Raw genomic sequence first — 27,254 nt, 5'->3', positions numbered from 1 at the left:
CATCACAACAACGTTTCACCAGGCAACGCCGGTCAACTGCTGTTTGTGTATGAGAAATCCGTTGCAAACTTTCCTCATGTCAGCACGTTGTAGATTTTGCCACCGGCGCCAACCTTGTGTGAATGCTCTGAAAAGCAAATCATTTGCATATCACAGCATCTTCTTCCTGTCGGTTAATTTTCACGTCTGTACCACGTCATCTTCGTGGTGTAGCAATTTTAATGGCCAGTAGAGTAGAAAAAACTGCGACTCAGGTCAGTCATCCGAGAAACTTTTTTCTGTCGTTCCTCATCTCATCTTCAGCTAAATGAAAGATCTCTACAACATATACAGGTACACACATATTTCGCAAACCACTGTGAAGTGCACAGCAGATGGTAATTGCGAATTGTGTCACATATATGGGCTTGCTGCTAAGTCCTTGGCTTTGTAAGGAAAAGACGTTGCTATAGGTATGAAATAGATTCTTTACGTAACGGTATCACCATTGAGCTGAACATATTCCAGCTTTCTGAACCCATCTAAACACAGGGAAAAAAAACTGTATGGACTGAAGCAACCACTCATTCACGGCACTGATCTGTAATGTGACATTTGGGAATCCATTTGGCTGAGGGCTTTCTGAAGCCCAAAATCTCATGAATATTATGACTAACATGTCCTCGGGATATGCGCAGAGTTTCTGCAGTATCTTTAGAAGTTATCCTCCTATCATCCAGGATCTTGGAATGAACAGCATCCACGGCTTCAGGAACTGCGACCTGAGTTGGTCTTCCAAAACTGTCTTCATCTTCAGTAAGCCAATTACTGATCATGTAGCAGAATGGGCAGTTACCACCCAGTGGGCAAGACATGTCAACATAAATTTGTTTGGCCGTGTTCCCTTTAATAAAAAGATACTTAGTCAAAGCACGAATCCCTATTACTGTAAACTCTTTTCACTCGAACCTCCTCAGAAAAATAAAGGCCAATGTTACTGTTACGCAGTTACTCTCACATGTAACGTCAAGAAGATGGTTTGATGCCAAAACAACAGAATTATCTATATCAGTTTTAACTAAGAAAAGCCAAGGACGCACCAACACCCCCTGTGCAATCATCGTATGGCATGCAGGACGTGCGATTGCTTAAACGTCTTTCTTAAACAGAAAAAAATGTTGCTATTTGGTATTTTTTGCGATCATTGCAAGACGTTTGACTGTGTAGATCATGTTAGACTCTTAATAGAACTTAAGTTCACTGGAGTCATACTTATGAAGTAGAATTCTGGAGTCATACTTATGAAGTAGAATTCAAAAAGCTGTGCTGAATAATAGCAACAGTGTTAGAAGACTAGAAAACCTTAGTGACTTGGAATAAATCACAGAGGGATTCCCACAGGGTTCAATTTATTTACTCTCCTATGCCTCATATGTGAAATACGTCCAGCTTAACATCTAACAAGTAGAACTGACATCTTTCGTAGACGATACTAGTGTTATAATAAATAACAATTACAGATGAAGTCCCAGAGGAGATAGTCAATGTTTTCAGAAGATTATATATATATATATATATATATATATATATATATATATATATATATATATTACGGTGCAGTTAAAAGGTTTGAATGCTTGATGACGTACCTACATTACGACTGCGGGTGAAGACCACATAATATTCTTACTGCTCACTTTTCTGCAATCAGTTGTCAGAGAATTTATATATATATATATATATATATATATATATATATAATTTTCTTTAATGAAATTCGTAAGTAATCCATCGCAATTTGAGATTAACAATAATGCCCATGTCTACAACACTATAGGAAAAATGACCTTTATTATTAATCATTAAAGCTGTTAGTAGCTCAGAATCAGAAAGGAATTCAATACGCAACGACAAAAAAATTTCGTCATTTGTCGGTTAAAACAAAATGTCTGGAAGGTTTTTCTCATTCCAGGGGTGAATTCCTATTTGCAAACTTCTAGCCGGAAAAGAAACTGTTTTTAAGTGTAGATGTGTGAGCAGGAATTAAAAAAATGTGTCCCTCACTGTTAATACCAAGTATGTGTTGAAAATATCAGCAACCAGTTGCCTAAAACAAATTTTACTTTTTTACCTGTTTCAGACACGTAGCGCACTTCTACAGAGGGGTCGAATCCTAACATTATTAGCGAGCGCTAAAAATTAACAGGTGTATGTAGTCAGGTGGATCATGTACTGTGCTTCATACACCTGCTTATTTTTGATGCTTACTAAAAAGGGGTAATTCTAATCCCCTGAAAAGGGGCACTAGGTGCCTGAAACCAGCAAAGAAATAAAATTTGTTTAAGACAACTGGTTGCTGTTTTTTCCAACAAATGTACTTACAGTTTATACAGCCTATACATGTCTTGTAAAGTGACCAGTTCCGCTTCATTTCCATAAAATAATCTTTCAAATGCTTTATGGAACGTGCAACTAACTAACCTTAGCACTATTCTCAGATGAGATGCACGAGTGTTTTGTAAGCAATCCCTTTTGTAGACTTAATATAATTTGCGAGTAACGTGCCAATGAACCGAAGTCTGCCACTTGTCTTATAGACGAATGAGATTACCTGAGATCATTCCAGTTGGGATCCCTTCAGACTGTTATACTCAGGTGTTTGTAACAATTAGTCATCTGATTCAAGATGTAAGTCACTGATGCTGTTCCCATAGGCTACCACTTCTGTGCGTTTTGTTAGCTGCAAAGTTTTACGTTTCCCAACATTTCGAACTATTTGCATATCTGTCAAGCACTTTGAAATATTATCTTGATGTGAACGTTAGGAGCTGAAGAGTTTCATGGACCACGACCTTACATCCCGGAAGGTTTACCAGAAAATATGTCATCCGGTCGTGAAAGCCTTCATACTATTACCAGAAGATATGATTGGATATTTCTTCAAATTTCTTTCACATAGTATTTTATTATACGTAACTGCAACGTTTGCAACAAGCTTGAGATTTCTGTTGTCTAGTGGACCATTAATATACACTCCTGCTCATACATTAGGTATAATTGCAGAATGTGGTGCCACACAACGATGCACTACACAAAACTGGCCCTAATAGCATAGGCACATGGGGAACACACACGACACAGATCTTTAAGTCCACGGTACTGGTGATAAATTGAGAAAACCATCCCGAAAGACATGTGCTACAAAACGCCACCGTTTCGTTCGCATGTACCCCGACGTCAATATGGGATATGATCACCATGCACACGTACGCAGGCCGCACAACGGGTTGGCATATTCTGGATAAGGTGGTCGAGCAGCTGCTGTGGTATAGCCTCCCATTCTAGCACCAGTGCCAGTTGGAGCTCCTGAAGTGTCGTAGGGGTTTGAAAACGTGCAGCGATACGTCGACCGAGAGCATTGCAGACGTTCTCGATGGGGTATAGGTCTGGAGAACAGGCAGGCCACTCCATTCGCCTGCTACCGTCTGTTTCAAGGTACTCTTCCACGATGGCATCTCGGTGGGGCCGTGCGTTATCATCCATCATCAGGAGGAAGGTGGGACCCACTGCTCCCCTGAAAAGGCTGACATACTGGTGCAAAATGACGTCTCGATACACCTGACCTGTTACAGTTGCGCTGTCAAAGACACGAAAGTGTACGTACACCAATCATAATCCCACCCCACACCATCAAACCACGACCTCCATACAGGTCTCTTTCAAGGACATTAATGGGTTGATCTGGTTCCTGGTTCACGACAGATGAAAACTCGGCAAGAATAACTCTTCAGATTATACCTGGAATAGTCCGTGAACATAACCTGGCACCACTGTTCCAATGACCACATACTGTGTTCTTGACACCAGGCTTTACGGGCTCTCCTGTGACCAGGGGTCAGTGGAATGCACCTTACAGGTCTCCGGGTCAATAAAGCATGTCTGTTCAGTCGTCTGTAGACTTTGCGTCTGGAGACAACTGATCCAGTGGCTACGGTAAGGTCCCAAGCAAGGATCCTGCAGTACTCCGTGGCCGTCTGCGGGCACTGATGGTGAGATATCGGTCTTCTGTGGTGTTGTACACTGTGGACGTCCCGTACTGTAGCGCCTGGACACGTTTCCTGTGTGCTGGAATCGTTGCCATAATCTTGAGATCATACTTTGTAACACATGGAGGGCGTGTGGTAAGATCTGCCGTGTTTGACCAGCTTACAGTCGCCCTAGTATTCTACCCCTCATAACGTCATCAATGTGTGTTCTGTGAGCCTTTTTCAACACACAGTCACCTTTAGCACCTCTGAAAACATCCGCACGCTTACTCGCTGCACCGTACTCTGACATGCACCAACACACCTCTGCGTATGTGGACTGCTGCCAGCGCCACCGTGCGACGACCGCAGGTCAAATGCACCGCATGGTCATACCCCGAGGTGTTTTAAACCACCAAACCGCCCACCAGAGCGTTGTTTCACCATGTAGCAGCATTATCCTTAATTTATGATCATGAGCGTACAACATGACAAGGGTCCTAACGTAATATCTTTGGACACGACATGTTCCTTCTACTTCTGTCGCTAACACTGCCCCCAAGGTACCATGCTGCGACCTGAATACACAAATTTTGTTTTATAAGCCACATAATCCTAATTTTGTTAGTAATAATTAATGATATTAATTAAATAATAATTAAACGAGTTCCCCAATTTAAATATCTCTGAACACATTCAGGAAAATGAAATCGAAGCAAAATCAACAGAAATTACATACCAAAAATAGACTGCACACCGACTTACCCAAAACATCTGCAACAGGATTGGGTCTCCAAGCACACAAAACTAAGACATTACAACATACTCATTAAAGCAGAGTGTTTACATCGATCAGAAATAATTTTTTGAACAGAAAACAGACACTGAAAACATTGAGAAAAAAGAACGCAAAAATCGTAACAAAAAATCTAGGCCCAAAACAGTACCGACTCAGAACTAATCAGGAAGTGAAACGGTACACAAACATCTATAGTTTCGTTAGGAAACGGAGGTTAAGATACTATGATGGACACAGTCTACTTTTTAGAATAGAAGCAAAACCAAAAGGAGAGACGATGATACCAACTGGCGAGATGAATACTAGTCTGAAATTGCAAAGTATTACTCCAAAAAATGTTCAAAACCGTGAAATCTTCAGGTCCAAAATTTACAAATGGTAAGTTGCTACGAGGAAAAACGAAAGAAGATGAATGTAACACTGGAACAAAATGGGCTGAAGAGCAGAAGGAAGCCCACAGGGAGAGAGCGAACGAAATATGGTCACGGTGGAAGACAAATGCGCTCTTCTAAGTGCTTTGTTTAGTGCTAATGGGCTTATTCGTAAATAATGAAAATAATAACTGTAGGTAGTGTACCGAGTCAAACGGTTTTTGGAAGTCAGGAAGTACTGCATCCACCTGACAGCCTTGAACCATTATTTTCAGGATTACATCTGACCGAAACACAATTTGGGTCTCGCACGATCGACGTTTCTGAAATACATGCTAGTTGGCATGGAAGAGGCCGTTCTTCAGGTAACTGTTAATGTTTGAGCTCTGAGTAGGTTCCGGGATTCTGTAACAGATGGACCTCAGTGAGGTAGGGCGACACTGTTGTGGAGCAAATCTGCTATCATCCTCGTAGACGGGTGTTACTTGCGCTTCATTCCATACTCTCAATGTTTTGTTCAAGGAATCCACGATATAGTATAGTAAAAACGCGAGCGAGCTCTGCCGGCCGTTGTGGCCGAGCGGTTCTAGGTGCTTCAGTCCGGAACCGCGGGACCGCTACGGTCGCAGGTTCGAATACTGCCTCGGGCATGGATGTGTGTGATGTCCTTAGGTTAGTCAGGTTTAAGTAGTTCTACGTTCTAGGGGACTGATGGCCTCAGAAGTTAAGTCCCATAGTGCTCAGAGCCATTTGAACCGTTTTTGAGCGAGCTCTACTGCAATTTACGTACACAATCCGACAGATTCCATAGGGCCATAGAATTCTGTTTAATATTATCGATCTTAGGTATTCCTCAACGTCACTGATGTGTGTGTATCGCTCGCATTTACAATGGTACAATAATTAAAGTGGGACAATTTTCCTGGCTCGTTCTTTGTGAAGACTCTGCAGGAGAGACGCTCAGTAGCTCGGTACGGGCTTTTGTTAAAGTTTCGAGAACATACCTTCACCGCAGAGTCAAGCAGTATATTGCTCCCTCCTACGTATATCTCGCGAAGAGACCATGAGGATAAAATCAGAGAGATTAGAGCCCACACAGAAGCATACCGACAATCCTTCTTTCCACGTACAATACGAGACTGGAATAGAAGGGAGAACCGATAAGGGTACTCAGGGTACCCTCCGCCACACACCGTCAGGTGGCTTGCGGAGTATGGATGTAGATGTAGAGATGTAGATGTAGAAGGACCAGATGAAAACGCAGTTTAGCATCTTTGTTTTTGCCTTGTTATTCTCAATTTCGGTCTCTGTGTCATCCTCGAGTGTCTGGACACTAAATTCTCAATGAGAGTCTTTACGTATGACCAAAATACCTTCAGGTTTTGTGAGATCTTTCTATTAGATTCTGTACTCTTGTATTATGCTAGAGACCAATGTCCTGTCTACGCTTTGTCCTATTCCTTTCCCTACGACCTGAAGGGCTGTTACTTTCCCCCCCACGTAAAATCGGTACTAAAAGAAGATGACGGTTTTATTCAGATGTCGTTTCCCTTCTGAATTTTGCTCTTTGCTGACACGAGGTGAAATAACACTGTCAAACAACTCAAGGAGGAATACATTTTTGAACGTACGTTTCTAGTCACATCTCAGTTATACCACCTAAAATGGATCATTGCAAAGATTATTAACCTGCAGAACTTATTTGCGGAGTCCCCCAAAGAAGTATAATACGACAGTTACTGTTTACAATGTACGTAAATGATCTACAAGATAGTGTCGGAAACTATTTGACACTGTTCGCAGATAATGCGGTTGTCTGTAAGAAAGTAGCAACGCCATACGATAGTATCGATTTGCAGACTGACCTATAGAAGACTGATGAATGAATCAGTCTCTGGCAGCTGAACCTAAACGTAAATGAATATGACATATTGCGCATACGTAGGAAAAGGAATAACTGCAACTGTTGATGACAAATTGCAGGAAAAAGTACATACTGTAAAATCTACGAATAACTATGCAGAGTGACCTTAAGTGGAATGACGATATAAAACAGAGGGAACAACAAATGGTTCAAATGGCTCTGAGCACTATGCGACTTAACTTGTGAGGTCATCAGTCGCCTAGAACGTAAAACTACTTAAACCTAACTAACCTAAGGACATCATACATATCCATGCCCGAGGCAGGATTCGAATCTGCGACCGCAGCGGTCGCTCGGCTCCAGACTGCAGCGCCCAGAACCGCACGGCCACTCAGGCCGGCAGGGAACAACAGATGCAGACAGATTCATAGGAGTAGTCTGAAGGAAGTGTAACCCACGAAAGAAGCGGCTCACGAGGTACTTGTTCAGCCGATTATTGAGTACTGTTCGACAATCTGGGACCCTTACCACATAGGACTGATAAGAGAGAGAGAGAGATAGAGAGAGAAGATCCAAAGAAGGGAGGCGCGTTTCGTCACTGGATCGCTGTCACCGCGAGAGGGCTAGAAACACCAGTGGCAGGCGTTTTGCGTCACGGAAAGGTTACTACTGAATTTTAATGAGAGTGCTTTTCGAGAAGAGTCTGACAACATATTACGTTCTCACACATACATCTCGTGAAATGACCAAAAAATTCGAGAAATTAGACGTAGTACAGTGACTACCGACAATCTTTCTTCCCACGCGCCAGTAGCTGGTGGAACGAAAAGGGGGTATCAGTGGCACCGGAAGTAGCCTCGGCCACACACCCTCAGATGACTTGCGGAATAATGAGGTAGATGTAGATATACCATATATCTTGTTGTTGCTTAAGTTACAGACTGTTTATATGGGTAGGAAGACAAGAGATAAAGCAAGTTGTAGTAGAGTTAGAGAGGATGAATGTGTTAAAACGTTCGCGGGATTATGGGATGGGGGTATATATACAGCGACAGACTTAAAGAAAAGCTCTTGAATTTTGCAACTGAAGCTCACTCTCAATTCGGCGTATCACAAAGTTAAGTGCCAGAAATTTTCATCTTAAGCGGAACTTGTGGTTCCTGCAGAAGAAAGAAAGGAAAGAACATTAGTTGGCTCTGAGCACTATGGGACTTAATATCTGAGGTCATCAGTCCCTAGAACGTAGAACTACTTAAACCTAACTAACCTAAGGACATCCATGCCCGAGGCGGAATTCGAACCTGCGACCGTAGCGGTCGCGCGGTTCCAGACTGAAGCACCTAGAACCGCTCGGCCACATCGGCCGGCAAAGAACATTAGTATTTAACGTCCCGTTGATAACAATTTCATTATAGACGGAGCACAAGCTTGAATTGTTTGAAGGATGGGGAAGGAAATCTGCTGTGCTCTTTTACAAAGGAGTCATCCCGGTATTGGCTGAAGCCGTTTTTTGCCAGTGTAGTTCCGAGTACGCGGTAGACGTTTCGCTGGGAAGCCCTTACACATTATCCATGCCGTCCTGATCTCTCCCTAAGAAATTTCCACATTCTGCAGCCCTGAAAAAAGACATTCGTGGCCATAGATTTGCTTCGTACGATAAGGTGCACGCCTGATCAGTAGGCAACCGTAAAAAATTTTCCATGAGGTAAGTGACCACCTTGTCTCACAGTGGGATAAATCTACGAGTACTAACAGTTATGATGATTACTCATCAGTAAACACTTCCGGGCTAAATTGCCGTGGTCGATCTGTAGAACTACTTCTCCCTGACGTTTCGTTCTCAACTATGGAGAAAATTTTCCGAGGTGAGTCGACGACTGGTTGCTAGGAGCTGGGGCCGCCGCTTATATGGAGATCGTAGAGGGCGCCACCGCACGTCACGTGGCATCGATGTGTAGCTATCTCTGGCTATCGTCTGTTCTCTCGATTGCAGGCAATCGATTGTCACGTGATTGATGCAATTTCGACCGCCATATTTTGTCCAATTTTAATCCTTCTTCTTTACGATTAAAATTGTATTGATGTTTGTGGGTTTCAATTGCCTCTCTATATATATACGTATATAATAATGCACTGTCCTCGCTAGCACGCTTGTCTCACCGAATTTTATTTCGTGATCTCCATCCTTAGAAACGTATTCCGCTACTGCCGATATGTCCCAAGCGACAGTTTCTTTTGTGCTCCGTCAAACGTGTATTGATGCTTCTTTTTGTAGTTCCTATGTAAACCCTGCCGCAACTACACGGAATTTTATTTACCCCTGGGGTGGATAGGAGGTGACGATCATCTTTTGTTGATCTTAGGCATTCACTAATTTTCTTAGTAGGTCTGAAAATAGTCTCCACCTGAAACTTGGCTAGTACTTTCCCAATGCGATCCGTGATGTTATGGGTGAAGGGAAGAAATACTGATGGTTGTTGCTGTCTCCTATTTTTAGGCATTTTTCTACTTGGGTGAAGTGCTCGGTTAATCTCGTTTTTCGTATAGCCATTTTTCGCGAAAGCCATTCGTAAATGATTTAGTTCTTGTAAGTAGCCTGGTTCACAAATAATATTGGCCCTATCCACTAGTGTTTTTATGACCCCCTCTTATGCCTAGGGTGGTGGTTTGAGTTCTTATGGAGGTAGCGATCAGTATGTGTACCTTTCCTGTAGACCTTGTGGCCTAAGGTCCCATCCGGCCGTTTGATAACTGATACATCCAAAAAGTTAAGTTGCCCATTATTCTCTTTTTCCATGGTAAATTTTATCTTTGGGTTGATGCTATTTAAGTGCACAAGGAAATCATTCAAGTCCTCTTCCCCATGACTCCATATGACAAAGGTATCATCCACATACCGATACCACTTCGAGGGGCTATTTGTGGCCGACTGCAGTGCTTTATGTTCAAAATATTCCATGAATATATTCCCAATTGCGGGGCTTAGGGGGCTTCCCATGGCTACCCCATCAACCTGTTCATAAAATTCACCATTGTACTGAAAATAGGCCGAGGATAGACAGTGTTGTAACAAGGCCACTGTATCAGTAGGGAACGTATCGGCTATTGAGAGAGAGCTTCATCAACTGGAACCATAGTGAATAAAGACACTATATCAAAACTGACAAGGATGTCATTCGGACCGACAGTAATTTCCCTCAGTTTCTCAATGAAGTGTAGAGAGTTTTTAATATGACTCTCAGTTTTGCCTACCTAAGGTTGTAACAAAGAGGCAAGGTGTCTGGCTAGTTCTTGGGTAGGAGCTCCAATCGCGCTGACTATTGGTCTCAAAGGAACATCAGGCTTATGCATCTTTGGTAATCCATATGATCTCGGAGGATAAGTTTCGTCTTACAAAAGTACTTTTTAACTTCTGTAGGAATGGAAGACTGTTTTATCAGACGATTGGTGGCATTCAGCACATTCGTTGTGGGATCCTTTTTCAACTTCTTGTATGTGCTGGGTTCTAGGAGATCACTGATCTTGTTGTGATAATCCTCAGTATTCATTAAAACAGTAACATTTCCCTTGTCAGCGGCAACTATAATAACATTCTTATCTGCATTGATCTCCCGCAGTGCCTACCATTCCCCTTGAGACAGATTGCTGTTGGGTGACTTAGCTTTACGTAATATCCTGGAGGTTTCCATCCTAATTTCATCAGCAGAATATTATGGTAACTGACGAATTCCTGCCTCTATATTAGCAATAATGTCCTCCATAGGAACCTTGGATGGAGTGATTGCAAAATTCCCTCTTTTAGACAGAAAAGAAGTTGAGAACGAAACGTCAGGGAGAAGAAGTTCTACAGATCGACCACGGCAATTTAGCCCGGAAGTGTTTACTGATCAAGACGCCGGCCGTGAAAGCCAACATGGGATGATATGATGATTACTGTTGAAATAATAAACAGTTTATTTACTTTTCTTCCATCTCCCTCGCTTTCATTTGACTGTCCTTTATGGCTTTTGCTCAAAACTGATGGCGGATTACCATTGTATACTCATCCGGTGTTCGATAATTAAAGCCTTTAGTGACTTCCAACAAACTTTAAACATAATATGAAACCTTTATGAAGCTTCCTTTTCGTTGACACACTCCACAAAGCGATGAAAGAAAAGTTCAACGCTCACTGAATTTTCACTGTTCAACTTTACAGCATCACGACATTTTAATTTATGACTTTTACTACTCGCTCTATCTGCAATATACTTTGCTGACAGTACCCAAATGCAGCACTAATGCACGTGCAAAACTATGTCGTTTTACGACACATAATTCAAGAGATATGACGTCATGTATATTGAAATACGTAGAAAACTAGCTTGTGCTTACGGGGCCATGTACATAAAGTTGGTCAAAACGTTGAAATTTTTTTGCTACCAGATATTTGTGTAACATGTTAGAAATATTGTCTCGAATTTCCAGAACTTAATTCGTCCGACAAATCATGTGAAAGCCACCTTGTTTCAACAAATACGCAATGCCAACCCCCTTTTCTAGACGACTCTGTCCATGTTTGCGATATTTCGTTGTTTCCTGCCATCACAGAAGACTAGTAGACTATAGAAGGGTGTGAGCCCATTTACAATGCGGTTAATTACGATTTATTAAAGAAATGTATATATATGGTGGAACTCAAAACCCAAATGACAGCATTAATAACGTCATTATAAGAGATGTCCGAAGACAACATTTTGCTCATCTGCTGTCATTAAAATTTTCTCATGTGATGTTTTTCTGTTCAGTGGTGATAGCACTGGAAGAATCAGGCCCCTTACGAGACGAGGTCTCGGTCCGGCACACAGTTTTAATCTGCCACGAAGTTTCATATCAGCGCACACTCCGCTGCAGAGTGAAAATCTCATTCAGGACCTCCATAAGCTCCTCGTTTTTGACAGAAAAGTGCTTCGGAAGGTCTTCGGTGTAGTTGTGGGGAATGGAGGATCAGACACAACCAAGAGCGAGGAACTATACCAGCAGCCCAACATAGCAGTTAACTGTCAAAGCCAAACGAATGCAGTGTGGCAGCCATATGGCCCGGATGGAGGATCACAGATGGCCTCGGAAGCTCCTGGATTTCACACCTACAGGAAAGAGACCGCCAGGGAGACCCGAGAAGCGTTGGAGGGATGGACTCCATGAATATTTAAACTGTCAATAGACGTGAATAGATGGCCGATAGCAGCAATGGACAGAATACAGTGGAGGAAGAAACTTGTAGCAGTGTGTAGTCCACTGGGCCTCGTCTCGTAGAAGAATATATCATACAGATTAATTTAAAATAATGCTGCGAGAGCTCTGAGATTAATACTACAAGACTAGTACACAAATCTGTTTATATGAGTACTAATAATGACCTACCATATTTTGAAAAGTGATAAGTAAAGTGATATTTGAGCAAAAGTTTCTCACAGAGTGTGTTCCAAAAGTATCCAGAAACATCCTGATGAATTATTTGACAATAAAATTGAAGAACAAAATCTAGATTATAGCCATTAACAGAATGACAACGTATGAAAAATTTCGTTCAATTATCTCTGCAATAGTAAAACGTTCCATTAGGTTACATGTAGTCATGTATTTTCGTATGCGCCCAGCCATAAAACAGATTCCAAATTACCCAGACTATATTCTACTATTGTTTCACAATGCGAGCATTGAGGGACTTCAATTACACTTAACACATAATTCCGAAACACTTCTGAAGTTTATCTCGTGTACATGTTTAACACCAGATACTTAACACATTAACTTCTTTGTAAAGTAATTTCTTTGTAAAGTAATCAGATGTTTGAAGCTCTGTTCTACATGGTAGTTCGATTCTTTAAACAATCGTGGGTTTACTGGTTGCTATGGTAAAATTTTCAATTAAATTTATTTTTATTGTTATTAAAACCTAGGAATCTTCGAAACGCTAAATGAGTGTATGACTGTATTTGGAGAGACGGGGGGCAGAGGTGGGGGGGGGGGATGAGAGGTAGAGGTAGAGAGAGTAAAAAAGCATGAGACCCCACAGAAACGAACTCTGTGTTCGCTCTTTGTTCATGCTGCTCGCCTTCAAAGTAGGATCAACGTGAGTCTATACACGTTTGCATAGAGGTAAATACATTCCTGTGTATCGTTATTGCGAGACCACGCAGAAATATTCGAGAATACTCTACGGGGTGTTCAAAAAGTCTCTCCAAGTGTCGTATGATAGATAGCCGCGCGTGCCGTATGCCGCAGTGAATATACCGAAATGAAAGTCAGTGAAATACACGTTATTAATTTATTTAATATTCATTTTTACTTACAAATTTTGGCATTAAATGTTGGAAGTGTCCCCCCTGTTGTCGAATACGCAATTCAATTTGTCTAATCATGTTTCCAAAGAAAAGCTGTAACATTTCTTCTGTACGTTTAAATTCATTGATGGATTTTGGACGGTTTTTATAGACAGTTTCTAAACATTCACGGTGGTGTCTGTCTGTTCTATATCGTGTCTCCCTACCACTTTCGCGCAACGACGCTCTGAGCGTGTTTTGTTTAGGGAATTGACTAGTTTGAACCTGGGACCTGTTGCTGGTAAGGAGACGCCAGACCACACATGACATGTAGAATTCAGAAGAGTTCAGTGAGACTAGCGATGATATAACCAAATACTAAATGATCTCAGCGTCAGTTCCACTGCACTCCCTGTAAAAGAATCGTAATACTAACTAAATTTAGTGGAAGGGATCAAGGCTTTCCTATTTTTAGTTAGCTGGTAAAATAACGTCGAAAAAGCGGTTGAGTTTACCATTGGAAATTTTATTCTACTCACAAAACATTTTTTATAAATTGCACTATTGATAAAAGGAAGTGTTTTATTACAGGATGGTAAAAACAAACTCTGTTCAACAAAAATATGAACTAATATTCCCTGAATGGGTTTCCAAGTTCTACAATGGATCGAAGGATGACCTATGCCATATCACATCTATAATCTAGGTTTAAATTAAGTTTCACAAAAGAGAAAAACTATCAAAATGGTCTACAGTGACCCTCAGTTATCTTTAATTACTTATCTAACTTGTCGTAAATTACAGTGGCTGATGTGGCTTCTCAATAACTATATAACAGAAACAATATCGCGTTTCAGATTTTTGCTTCAAGTGGCAAATGTGAACACCATGAGCTTTAATTGACGATCGACACTACTATTACGCAAAAAAGAGGTGTAACAAATGAGACTTCTGCAGTTCTGAGTGAAGCCTTATGCGCTCAAAAATACGGCATCGCGTGCGTTCATTACCTTGTTGTTGGTTAGGCAGCTTCGTGGGGACAGCGGCCAGCGCAGCAGCCATCCAGCTCGCCGTCTCGGAACGAACTGTAACTTCTCCTTACTACAATTTACCAAAGTTGGTTTAAAAAAACTATCTGGCTGTGTTTTCATCTGACCAATCAGGGTCTCAATGTTAACCTTAAGCTCCGCCTACAAAAATTCTGTCTATCCAATGAGAACCGTTATACTTTTCGTGGTGGGGCAATGTTTTGAAAGTTTGCAACGTAACAGACACGCGAAAAATCTCACGGCAAAATTTGCCGGTGGTGTGGCCCTTTTTGTGTTATCTTAAGATCTATACTGTTTTTCTGGAGTGCTCTAGCTTTTAACATGGGCTGGGGGGTGGTCCTTGACGTAACAGAGACGCGAAAAAGTCTCACACTAAAACTTGCAGCTGGCGTTGTCCTAGTGGTTAGCTGGCGACGTGGGTGTCCAGTCCGTCCCTTATCGCAGGGCCTTCTAGCTTAACACGGTTCTGCTCTCGGCTTCTGTTCTCGTTTCTCCCCTGGGAACTGCGTCTGTCTCACGGTGCGAAGGTATGACATGCATTTAGGCATTCTTGTGTTAGTGTGTGGTATTCCATTTGCTCACTCATTACTCGTATTACTTTGGTTAATTTAATGTCACGATTTATTCGGAGCTATGTGACATACTACTGTATTTGCTTATTATGTCAGGGTTTTCATGGAAGGTGTTGGATTTGCCTGACACCTTACAAGTTGCTTTCGCTGCACCCCAAAAGAAAATGTCAGGTTGTGTTAGGTCAGTTGAACGAAATATTTGAACCATTGACAATAATGCAGTCTCTTGCCATGATCAGTGTCTTTCAGTTCTTGCACGACTGTCACGTCTAATTTTTTCCCTGCAGCTGTGTGGGCCGTTCCGACACTAACATCGATTTCCTGGGCGAGTTTTCTTACTGACTTGTTCGGACTCGTAGACATTTTGTCGGAAATATCGAGTAGTTTATCCTCAGACAAAACGCTAGGACGACCACTTCTCGGTCACTGAACTCCTTACTTCGAAATTTGTTAATCAAATCTCTCACACTATCGCGATGTGGGAGTGTTGTCTCCAGGAGAACTGAATTAAATGTCTGACGAACTGAAACTGTGTATTTACCGCCAGTTTTGAACACTTGTTCTACTAAAAACATACGTTCTTCACTGATTAGCATTTTAACAGTGATAAAAACGAAACAAAAGAACAAAGGAACTAAACTTAAACGTTCACGTCAACTCGTAACGACACACACCAACGATACTACTGACTCTGGCTGAGATGACCGAAACAGTGGAATATTGGGAGAGCACACTTGCAGGAACGTAAATCAGGCAGGCGAACAATCATACGGCACTGCGGAGAGACTTTTTGAACACCCCGTAGAACATTCTAAAACAATCCTTAACACTGGAGATCATTGTAGCAGAATCTTCAATATTCCCCCCCCCCCCCTCAAAAATATATTCTACATCCACATAACATACTCCGCAAGCCACGTATGATGCGTTCTGTTCCACTAGAAAACAGAGCGAGGGAAAAAAGCAGAATTCAATGCGACGCATACAATCCGTATCAGTTAATTCTTGGTGGAGGCTGATATGGTAAAGTTATTTATGGCGATGTAGAGCACGAACAACACTGCTCTAGTTCATTCCACATTCCCTTGCGGTTTGACGCAACCTCGAACCACAGTGGCGGGAGTACTAATTTTCGTTTCCTCGTTAGTAACTTTGCTTTGCTGCATATGTTTCCGATGTGTTAAAGATCCAGCTGTTCTCTGTTCATCATATATATATATACACGACGTATACGGTGAGAAGGTTGAGGATATCTTTCAGCGTATAAGTCTCTGGCTCTCACTGAACTTCGTTGGCACTCTCCGTAAATAAGAAACATATCAACTTGTTCTTCGAAGGAATACATAATTCACATTCGCTTGAATCGAAGATACTAGTCATACCGTTCCTATTAGTGTTGTGTTGGAAAACCGTCGTATGGTGTTTACAAGTCAATAGCACGTTAGATGGATAGGTCGTATTCGTCGAATATTTACCATTTGCACGGTATACGAGAGAGAATTGTCAGAGCATGTGCTTCGGTAAGTTCCGAAGCGATAAGCAATACCACTCAATCCACGATAATAAGATTGCAGCAACGCATTGATACCAATGGTAATCACTTCGAACACCTCCTGTAAATGGGCGTTCATGCCACCTTTTTGACCTTCGTTGACCTTGAAAGACATCATTAGATTCGTCTCGATAGTCGCTACCGGAAAATAAGTAGCAAACTATAGCATCCAATTCAAGAAAACAAAGTTGACCTTCATATCTCTAACGCGACCCACCTACCAACAAAAACCAACGTCATATTATGCCCCCGTTGTCCCATGCAGCATTTGTCCCACAAACGTTTCAGCTACTATCATACATTCGGAGTTATTCTAGGTGGCAATAGTTAGTGACTCACCTGTATATATATATATATATATATATATATATATATATAGCGAAAGTTGTTCTTGTGATACCTATCTCAAAGTTTTTCTGATGTGTGCATGCATTCGTAAATTTGTATCGCAGTCTCCAGTTAACCTTCGTAGCTAAATTTTATTTTACGTCACCATCTTCTACCACCTTAAGACAAATATTTTTTAAATGTTCATGCTGTTTATTGTGTTACCTGTTAAAGCTCTAGAGATTCTTTTACGATGCACAATTCGTTTTCTTTGCGGTAAATATTTCTCTTATTAATCTGTGATAGTACTTGTAACGCTTAATATTTCTTTTCCAAATGTAGTAAATTCCCATAGTAAAAACGGTTGTTTTAATTTGGTATCAAAAACTTGTCTAGGATATAAGGTTACAGTTTCCATGTCGTTTACGTCATCTGATGTATGTTCACTACATCAGTGACCGTTGCCTAGTAAAACATTTTCCACTTTATCCAATATCAAATTCGATATATCCTCGGTAACTCAGCCACTGACAAAGCAATCGCCTATCACTCAGAACTCACCGTTAACTCGTTTTACACAAACTCTTACATTGACCACGAATTCAGGAAACTCTCTCTCTCTCTCTCTCTCTCTCTCTCTCTCTCTCTCTCTCTCTCTCTCTCTCTCTCTCTCTCTTTTTTTTTTTTTTGTACATTTCCCCAACACACAAAATCACGTTGACGAATTCATAAGAAACAAGAGACGTGCGACAGGTCGTAGCTTAGCAACAGACCATTGTTTCTGGCGAACTAGTGCACGGGAATCTTACGCCCAAAAGAACGTCTGCGAACGATGGGAAAAGCACAAAGCGGAACATAGACTTCCCATGTGGAAACGATGACAGGCATGCTGAGGTAAAACAAAAAACAGCACACCGCGAGTAGCGCGTATAAGCATAAAAAGCGTTGTAGTTTTTTTAGTCCTGTTTGTTCTAACACTTATTTCCGTTCTGTTTCAGGTAAGTGCGTCGCTACAACAATTATTAAAAATGGCCGCAGTTTCGTAAGTACCTGTATCGGGTATACTTTAAGTACTACTCACTAATGTAAGGCATGGCAAAAATATTACTCGTGTAGCTTATATACTTTCATAATTTAAACTGTTAAAAAGTTAACAACGAGCTCTGTTACTGGCTTTTTATTCAGGTTAACATGTTGGACAAAGAGCACCAACGAGCACGTTTTTAACGGTGAAGTTCATTAAACAGTCAAAACTCGCATATAACTGTCACTACATTGATTTCGATTAGACTTCCAGCATTTCATGGAATGAAATTTGGTTTACGGTTGGTTCATCATGAAGCGTCATACTTATGCCTGCCGGCTAGAACCTTGTGTGTATGGTAACATATTACTGACCTCACAGACAGTATTAATAGTAACCTCAGACTTTTCGCAGATGATGCTATTGTCTATATTGAAGTAGCTGCATAAATATTCGGTCAGATCTTGACTAGATTTTAAAGTACTGCAAGCATTGACAACTGCCTTTAAATGTTTGTAAATGTAGAACTGCGTACTTCACAAAATGAAGAAACTTAGTATCCTGCGACCACAATATGAATGAGTCACAGATGGAATAGTCAACTCATACAAATACCTTGGTGTCATACTTTGTAGGGATATGAAATGGAACGGGTACATAGGCTGTGTCGTGGGTGGAACAGGCTATTGCTATAATACTGGGAACATGCAGTCAGCCTGCAAAGGAGATTAATGCAAAACATTCGTGCGACCCATCCTACAATAATGATCAAGTGCTTGGGACCCGTACCAAATAGGCCTAATACGAGGTATAGAACGTATACAGAGAAGGGCAGCAGTAACGGTCACAGATTTGTTTGACCCGTGGGGGAGTGTCGAAAGAGTTGCTGAAGGAACGAAGTTGGCAGACACTTTAAGACAGACGTAAAACTATCCCAAAAAGCCTTCTTACAAAGCTTCAAGCACCGGCTTATGGTGACTCTAGGAGTATACTGCAACCCTCTACATATCGTGAGGACAAGATTGAAAACACGCACAGGCATTTAAAAATCATCCTTCTCGGGCTCCCTACGTGAACGGAACTAGAAAATCCCTGATAACCGGTGCTGCGGTCCAAATGGCTCTGAGCACTATGCGACTCAATTTCTGAGGTCATCAGTCCCCTAGAACGTAGGACTACTTAACCTTAACTAACCTAAGGACATCACACACATCCATGCCCGAGGCAGGGTAACTAATTATCTGTGTTACTATCAATAGGTAAACAAAATCATTTTAGGTTTATATTTATTAACAAAAAGTCTACATTTACACAAAACCACAGCGGCGGACAGGTAATACTTTTACGGAATTTTTCAAAAATAGAAAAACAGAAATGGGCACTCTTTCGTTCACCTGCGCTTTAAGAGTACGCAAAACATGCCCACAGAGTACGCACTTAGCAAATGTCACAAATGAACGCAGTATCACCCTCAAATGTAGAGAAATGTTTGTGCCACCATATCTTACAAATCGTCTGTAAATGGTTGGTGTGGTAATCCAGTGGTGTGAAAGAGATCCTCAGTGACTGTTTCCTGTGAAATAGTGCATGCTCTTTGTCTTTAAAACGTACACTAATGAAAATGGCCACTAGTAAATATAGTTGCTGTCTAAACCATCCCGACAACTTTTGTATGTGTGTGGGATACTCATTCCAAAAGCCCGAAGAAAACCATTCACTGATTTGGTTAAGAAGGCATATAAATTGGATTTTGACTATCCTGTTGGTGATCAAGATAAAAGTTTTGCACTTCATATTGCCTGCATAGCTTGTACTACAAACTTAACAGAGTGGTTGAAAGGAAAACGCCGAGCTATTCCCTGTACCGATGGTGTGGTGTGAGCCTAATGACCAATTTTCAGACTGTTACTTCTGTCTTACAAATATTTCGGGACATTCAAGTAAAACTAGACATAAAACAAAGTACCGGTATCGAAATGTACCTTCGGTGCATTTGCCTGTCCCCATGATGAGGGGTTACCTGTTCCTGACTGTAACTTCAAAGCCACGGAACCAGACACCATGTCAAGTGAATCAAAGTATTGAACATATAGAAGAGCACTGCCCTCAATATGACACTTCGCCCCAGCTCTTAAATCAAAAGGAATTGAACGATTTGGTTCGCGATCTAAGACTTTCGAAACAGCAAGCTGAACTCTTGGGGTCGAGACTGCAACAACGGAACCTTCTAGCTCCAGGGACAAAAAATTCCTGTTTGAGATCAAGAGGTGCTTCCTTCGCCCAATATTTCGATATGCAGAATTCAATGTGTTTATGTAAATGTGTCAATGGTCTGATGATGCAGCTAGGTGTGCAACATAATCCACAGGAGTGGCGACGAAAAACGAGCTTGAAAGCAGTACTACTGTGTAATGGCAATGCATTTCCATCGGTACCTTTGGCTTACGCAGTAGACATTAAAGAAACTTTTGGCTTTGCTGCTAGAGGCAATCAAATATAAGGATTATGAATGGCAGCTTTGCTGTGATTTAAAAGTTGTTGCACTCCTTACAGGTTTACAGGCTAGGTCCACGAAATACTGCTGTTTGTTGTGCCTTTGGGACAGCCGTGACACCAAGAACCACTATACAGTCAAGGAATGGTCTATAAGGAAATCATATATTCCTGGAAACATAAATGTGAACAATACTCCATTGGTTGAGCACGATAAAATCATTTTGCCTCCCCATCATATCAAGAACTTTGTAAAAGCTTTGGATAAAGAAGGTTAGGCCTTCAATCACTTAAGTTTCCCAAATTAAGTGAGGCAAGCTGAAAGAAGGTAATTTGTTGGACCACAGGTAAGGAAATTGCTGAAATATCCAACCTCTTATCAGAGGTTACAGATATACATTTAGCTGCTTGGTCTTCTTTTAAAGCAATTGTGAAGGACTTTTTGGATAACAGAAAAGACAAAAACTGTTACCATTGTGAATGATATGTTGGACAGCTGTAAGATAATGGAATGATAATTAAATCGAGACCCTACGCTGCCGAGAGGCGTTGATATTCATCAACGGGGACAGTTGAAAATGTGTGCCCCAACCGGGACTCGAACCCGTGATCTCCTGCTTACATGGCAGTCGCTCTATCCGTCTGAGCCACGGAGAAGACAAAGGATAGTGCGGGCGCGGGGTCTTATCCCTTGGACGTTACCCGTGAGACCCACATTCCCAACTTAAAAGTCCACACACTACATTCATAGTGCCCTAGCCCATTTCACTCATTACTCGCGGCAGACAATCTTACAGAGTCCCTAAGAGTTCGGGCAACGCGTGTGCATCCACACAGAAGGAGGTCAATGTCCGGTTAGCCTTAACTATATACAGATGGGGTGTAGAATGTCGCTTAAAATTCACTTTTTACATTCGCACCTTGATTTCTTCCTGTAAAATTTGGAAGCCGTATGCCACTGGCACGGTGAACGCTTCCACCAAGACGTTCTTACCATGGAACACCGTTACCAAGGCAATCGGAACCATTCAATGTTGGGTAAGTACTGTTGGGTTTTGTTAGGGAGAACAATAAAAAGGCAAACAAAAGAAGTTCTCTGTCGTCGCGTTTTTCAGAAACTAAAGACGACTAAAGGTGAAAATGTCTTCTGAACTAATTTGGATCATTTATTGGCATCATGCCCATGTATACATACAAAATAGTTTTGATTGCTAACGTTCTGAATGTGTAATTTTCTTTGACTTAATTGTGTCAATTTTCGCTATTACCATTTATTCTGCTGTGTATCTAGGAAATGTGACGTCATAGCACAGCACTCCGTCTGCAGGCCTCAAGTGGCCCACCGGGACCATCCGACCGCCGTGTCATCCTCAGCTGAGGATGCGGACAGGAGGGGCGTGTGGTCAGCACACCGCTCTCCTCGTCGGTATGGTGGTTGTCTGTGACCAGAGCCGCTACTATTTGGTCGAGGAGTTCCTCAATTTACATCACAAGGCTACGAGGCTGAGAGCACCCCGGAAAAAGGCAACAGCACATGGCGGACGCGATGATCACCCATCCAAGTACTGGCCACGCCCGACTTGACTTCAGTGATCTGACAGGAACAGGTGTATCCACTGCGGCAAGGCCGTTGCCGACGTCATACAGAAAAACTGATTTTACCAGTGTATTCATCACCCCAAAATTAGGTATATTCACCCATTTACAAACCAGCTGCGGAAAAAAGTTTAAATTTGTTTACTAGTGTTATTGTTATTGTGGTTTTATGGGACTTTTAAACTATCATGGCTCTCAAAGTTCATTAACATAAAACTAAAATTAATCTCTGTCTGAACGGGCCTCAGAAGATCCAATAGTACCAGTCAACCGCCGAGTCATCCTCAGGCGATTGGTGTCACTGGATGTGGATGTCGAGAACTATGTGGTCAGAACAACGCTCTCCCGACAGTTATCAGCTTTTGTGACTGAAGCCGCTACTTCTCAGTCAAGTTGCTCAACTGTCTCACAGGCCTGAATGCACCCAACTTTCCAACAGCGCTCAGCGGACCCTGATGGTCACCCATCCAAGCGTTAACCGAGCCCAACAGCGATCACCTTTGGTGGTCTAATGGGAACCTGTGTTACCACTGCGTCAAGGCCGTTTGCTTATTAATATAAGATGTCGAATTTCTGTTTTAAGACATGCCCCATTACTCGGCCATGCTCATCATCTCTTCTCAGCACTATGTCCTGTGGTGTTACTGAGTTACTGATGTGTGGATTACTGAAACACGTTTCATTTCTTTTCGTAGCAAAAAAATGGATCAAATGGCTCTGAGCGCTATGGGACTTAACTTCTGGTGTCATCAGTTTCCTAGAACTTAGAACTACTTAAACGTAACTAACCTAAGGACGTCACACACATCCATGTCCGAGGCAGGATTCGAACCTGCGACCGGAGCGGTCGCGCGGTTCCAGACTGTAGCGCCTAGAACCGCTCGGCCACACAGGCCGGCTTTTCATAGCATCCAGGACACTTCGTACATTAATAAAATGTGATGTGACTGCACTTCTCCAGCATGCTTGATTTCGTTAAGAGCTGTTCCAGTGCACGGTATTAACAGCTTGTGTCCACGACGTCAATTGTATTGTATTGTATGTTAACCGGGGACCTAAAAAAGACGGAGAGGCTCCGTCCCCGCCGCAGCCGCAGTGGTCCACAACCCCACGACGACTACCGCAGTCCACTTCACCCCTCCGCCGCCCCACACCGAACCCAGGGTTATTGTGCGGTTCGGCCCCCGGTGGACCCCCCAGGGAACGTCTCACACCAGACGAGTGTAATCCCTAGGTTTGCGTGGTAGAGTAATGGTTGTGTATGCGTACGTGGAGAACTTGTTTGCGCAGAATTCGCCGACATTGTGTAACTGAGGTGGAATAAGGGGAACCAGCCCGCATTCGCCGAGGCAGATGGAAAACCACCTAAAAACCATCCACACACTGGCCGGGCGGATTCGAGCCGGGGACCAGGCGCTCCTTCCCGTCCGGAAAGCGGTGCGTTAGACCGCACGGCCAGCCGGGCGGGCACGACGTCTATAGAAATGAAGTAAAAGAAGCTACAAGGCGCGTAGGGAAAATAATGATGTTTCTTGACAAGCAGAAAACTATTATTGTAGGAATTCCACACAGGTGCACCCTCCCAAATTTCTCCTGCGTGAACAAAGATTAAGAACGCCAGAAAACTGATTTTATAAAATCTGCCAAACCTTTCCTAATTTATTTTTTCTCCTGACAGGAGATATGGACCGAGAATACCTTACTGGAAAAACTTATTTGTAAAACGTTTGCGGGATTGCTCACTGCACATCTAGTACACCTGCTTTCCCCCTACCTCAGGAGGATCCAGATAGTTTCACAATGAGCAGACCAAATTCATACCACGTCCAGTGACGAGTTGTAACCCACAGGGCCGGCATCAGTAGCAGAAACAGTAGCGGCCCCAGTATCGGCAGGTGTGGAAACATCGCTCTGCCCTGCAGAAGAAGAGACATCACTGAGCCGACCAGAGGAACAAACACTATCACCATCAAAACTGGGAAGGAGAAACTGACAAGACATTCAGATACCTGAAGGACCAGGACTTTTTTGTACAAGCAGCTCGCGAAAAAGCTGACATAAAAATTTAGATACAAATATAAATGTTTCTACTGTCAGAATTCCACAAAAGAATGTTCAATACGTATGAAGTAAATCAGGTATGACCTTACTTCTGCAGATCTGATCATTAAGTTAGAGGAGCTGCAGTGTAGGTACAAAATGAAACGAAAGACTGCAATCCATAGTCTGTGGAAAACCGTACACGAAAGTTATTTGAGTCAGAAGCCACACGCACAACGTTCAGACAGGAAAGTTTTTAATATTAGTGCTATACAGATCATCAAATGGCCAAATAAATGGTTTTCTAAAGGAGCTGGAAGTGCTGCTAGACAAGACTATCAGGGAATTCCCATACATAAAGGTAGGAGGTAAATGGAAATGATCGTATGGCATTTTTGCCCGGGAGGCCCCATTCGGGGGAGTTTTGCAAGTCTTTTTTAGCTGACACCACTTCGGCGACTTGCGAGTCAATGAAGATGATGGAAATGATGAAGGCCACACAACACCCAGTCCCCTGCCGGGAGTCGAACCCGGGCCCCCTGTGTGGTAGGCGGTAACGCTACGGAAGCGGACAAGGTAGGAGGTGATCCAAATATTGGCGCACTGAAAGACAACTGTTACATAGTACAAGGAGATTCAGTGATCTAATAACCACATATCACTTTAATTTAATAGTAAATAGTCAAACAATTTGCAACAAAAATACAGTGACACAAATAGGTCATTTATGTATCAATATAACATACTACAGACAAAAAGTACAGCTTTAAAGACAAGCATTGCAGATCACTACTGGTTATTAATTGAAATGCCAGAGTAGAAAACAAGGTCAGAAATAGTCGCTAAAGACTTGCTATAAAGGAAGCCAGCAAACCTAGTCGGGGTACAACGATTCTACACTCTGAGGACTGCAGTGACAAGCCTATGTGCTTCACAGGAAAAACAAAGAATGGGAATTTTTTGCAAAACATTAACCTGCTACATAAATCTTGAATGCCTAGGTGTATATGGAAACACAAATAAAAAGTTTAATAAAAACTGAGTCACAACAGGCCCAATAAAGAAGAGGAAAGAGCTAAAAACGAGCTATCATTGTTGTCAGACAAAACCAACACGAACAAACGGTGATGCCTTGGGGTTGAGAAGAGATAACATAAAAACTGGTAAAAGGAAACAAACCCACATACTAGAAAAACAACACTAAACCTTCTAATGTCAATGACGATATGGTGCCACATCAAGAAGCAGAGGGAAGGTGTAGGCACGAAAACTGCCGGTAACTAACTTCACTGGTGCCCATAATTAAAGCAACAAACTGCTATTTCTCCTGTGTCTAATTCACTATATAATCATACAAATTGTCAACAGATGTTACGATCGCGTTCTGCGCGCAAGATGGCATTCCGATCAACGGACAACCACACCAGCAATGGCGTCAGGGCACCTAACACGCGGGGTAGTGTTTGCAGGGTAATCACACGTCCACAGTCGCTGTGTATGTAGTCACAGACGGTGCAGTATGCTATAGAGAAGCCGCCTACAGCCTCTGTACTGTGGAGGGAGAATGGAAACAGGGCAGTCGCAGACTGAAGTGGCCCGAAGGCTTAGTGTGAATCGTTCTCATGTTGTGAATTTTAAAATTTTCCCGGCGAATTGACTGTTCAAACAACCCTGACGTAGTGGTATTGAAAGCTGACAAAGGTAATGCAACTGTTTTGTTACCTCCTGGTGTGTATAAACATGTATGGTCTGCTAAGTGACTCTACCTATAGGAGGATTGATTACGATCCTACAGGAAGTGTGCAACGAAAAACTTCAGCACTATTAAATTCCTCCTCCTTACCGCAAGAGACCATCAAGAGGTCAAGACCACATGGTTGTGTACCTCCAAGACTGTATGGCCTTCCAAAGATTCATAAAGAGGGTCTCCCTCTGCGTCCAATAGTGAGCAACATTGGAGCTCCTACATATGATTTAGCTAAACATCTCGCTTCCTTACTGAGACCTTTCGTAGGCAAGTGCTCACATGACATACGAAACTCAGCTGATTTTATCAACAGACTGGGGGCTCTTCGTCTTAGCAGTGTAGACCTTCTAGTAAGTTTTGATGTGGTCTCACGTTTTACAAAGATTTTTTGACAGTGATTGGTAACATGTTTCCTGTTGATATCACTGCCAGTCGGGGCGTGGAATGTCAGAAGCTTGAACGTGGTAGGGAAACTAGAAAATCTGAAAAGGGAAATGCAAAGGCTCAATCTAGATGTAGTAGGGGTCAGTGAAGTGATGTGGAAGGAAGACAAGGATTTCTGGTCAGATGAGTATCGGGTAATATCAACAGCAGCAGAAAATCGTATAACAGGTGTAGGATTCGTTATGAATAGGAAGGTAGGGCAGAGGGTGTGTAACTATGAACAGTTCAGTGACCGGGTTGTTCTAATCAGAATAGACAGCAGACTAACACCGACAACGATAGTTCAGGTATACATGCCAACGTCGCAAGCTGAATATGAACAGATAGAGAAAGTTTATGAGGATATTGAAAGGGTAATGCAGTATGTAAAGGGGGACGAAAATCTAATAGTCATGGGCGACTGGAATGCAGTTGTAGGGGAAGGAGTAGAAGAAAAGGTTACAGGAGAATATGGGCTTGGGGCAAGGAATGAAAGAGGAGAAAGACTAATTGAGTTCTGTAACAAGTTTCAGCTAGTAATAGCGAATACCCTGTTCGAGAATCACAAGAGGAGGAGGTATACTTGGAAAAGGCTGGGAGATAGGGGAAGATTTCAATTATATTACATCAGACAGAGATTCCGAAATCAGATACTGGATTGTAAGGCGTACCTAGGAGCAGATATAGACTCAGATCACAATATAGTAGTGATGAAGAGTAGGCTGAAGTTCAAGACATTAGTCAGGAAGAATCAATACGCAAAGAAGTGGGATACGGAAGTTCTAAGGAATGACGAGATACGTTTGAAGTTCTCTAACGCTATAGATACAGCAATAAGGAAAAGCGCAGTACGCAACACAGTTGAAGAGGAATGGACATCTCTAAAAAGGGGCATCACAGAAGTTGGGAAGGAAAACATATGTACCAAGAAGGTAGCTGCGAAGAAACCATGGGTAACAGAAGAAATACTCCAGTTGATTAATGAAAGGAGGAAGTACAAACATGTTACGGGAAAATCAGGAATATAGAAATACAAGTCGTTGAGGAATGAAATAAATAGGAAGTGCAGGAAAAATGTGAAGACATCG

General features: G+C 42.1%; 1 protein-coding gene across 2 annotated transcripts in view; it reads right to left on the bottom strand.

Moving 5' to 3' along the window:
• LOC126293461 (protein phosphatase inhibitor 2-like) overlaps window positions 1-27,254 on the bottom strand; it is a 72,879-nt gene that overhangs the window by 27,892 nt on the left and 17,733 nt on the right. The window contains exon 2 of one of the 2 annotated variants that reach the window (XM_049986704.1): window positions 23,778-23,872. The exons of the other annotated variant lie outside the window; for it this stretch is intronic. The gene's annotated coding sequence lies outside the window, so the exon portion shown is untranslated. The remainder of the gene's footprint in view (window positions 1-23,777; window positions 23,873-27,254) is intronic. 2 annotated transcript variants of the gene reach the window in all.

This window comes from Schistocerca gregaria, chromosome 10 (genome assembly GCF_023897955.1).
Source record: "Schistocerca gregaria isolate iqSchGreg1 chromosome 10, iqSchGreg1.2, whole genome shotgun sequence".
Taxonomy (NCBI): Eukaryota; Metazoa; Arthropoda; class Insecta; order Orthoptera; family Acrididae; genus Schistocerca; species Schistocerca gregaria.
This window is presented reverse-complemented; position numbering and strand designations above follow the sequence as displayed.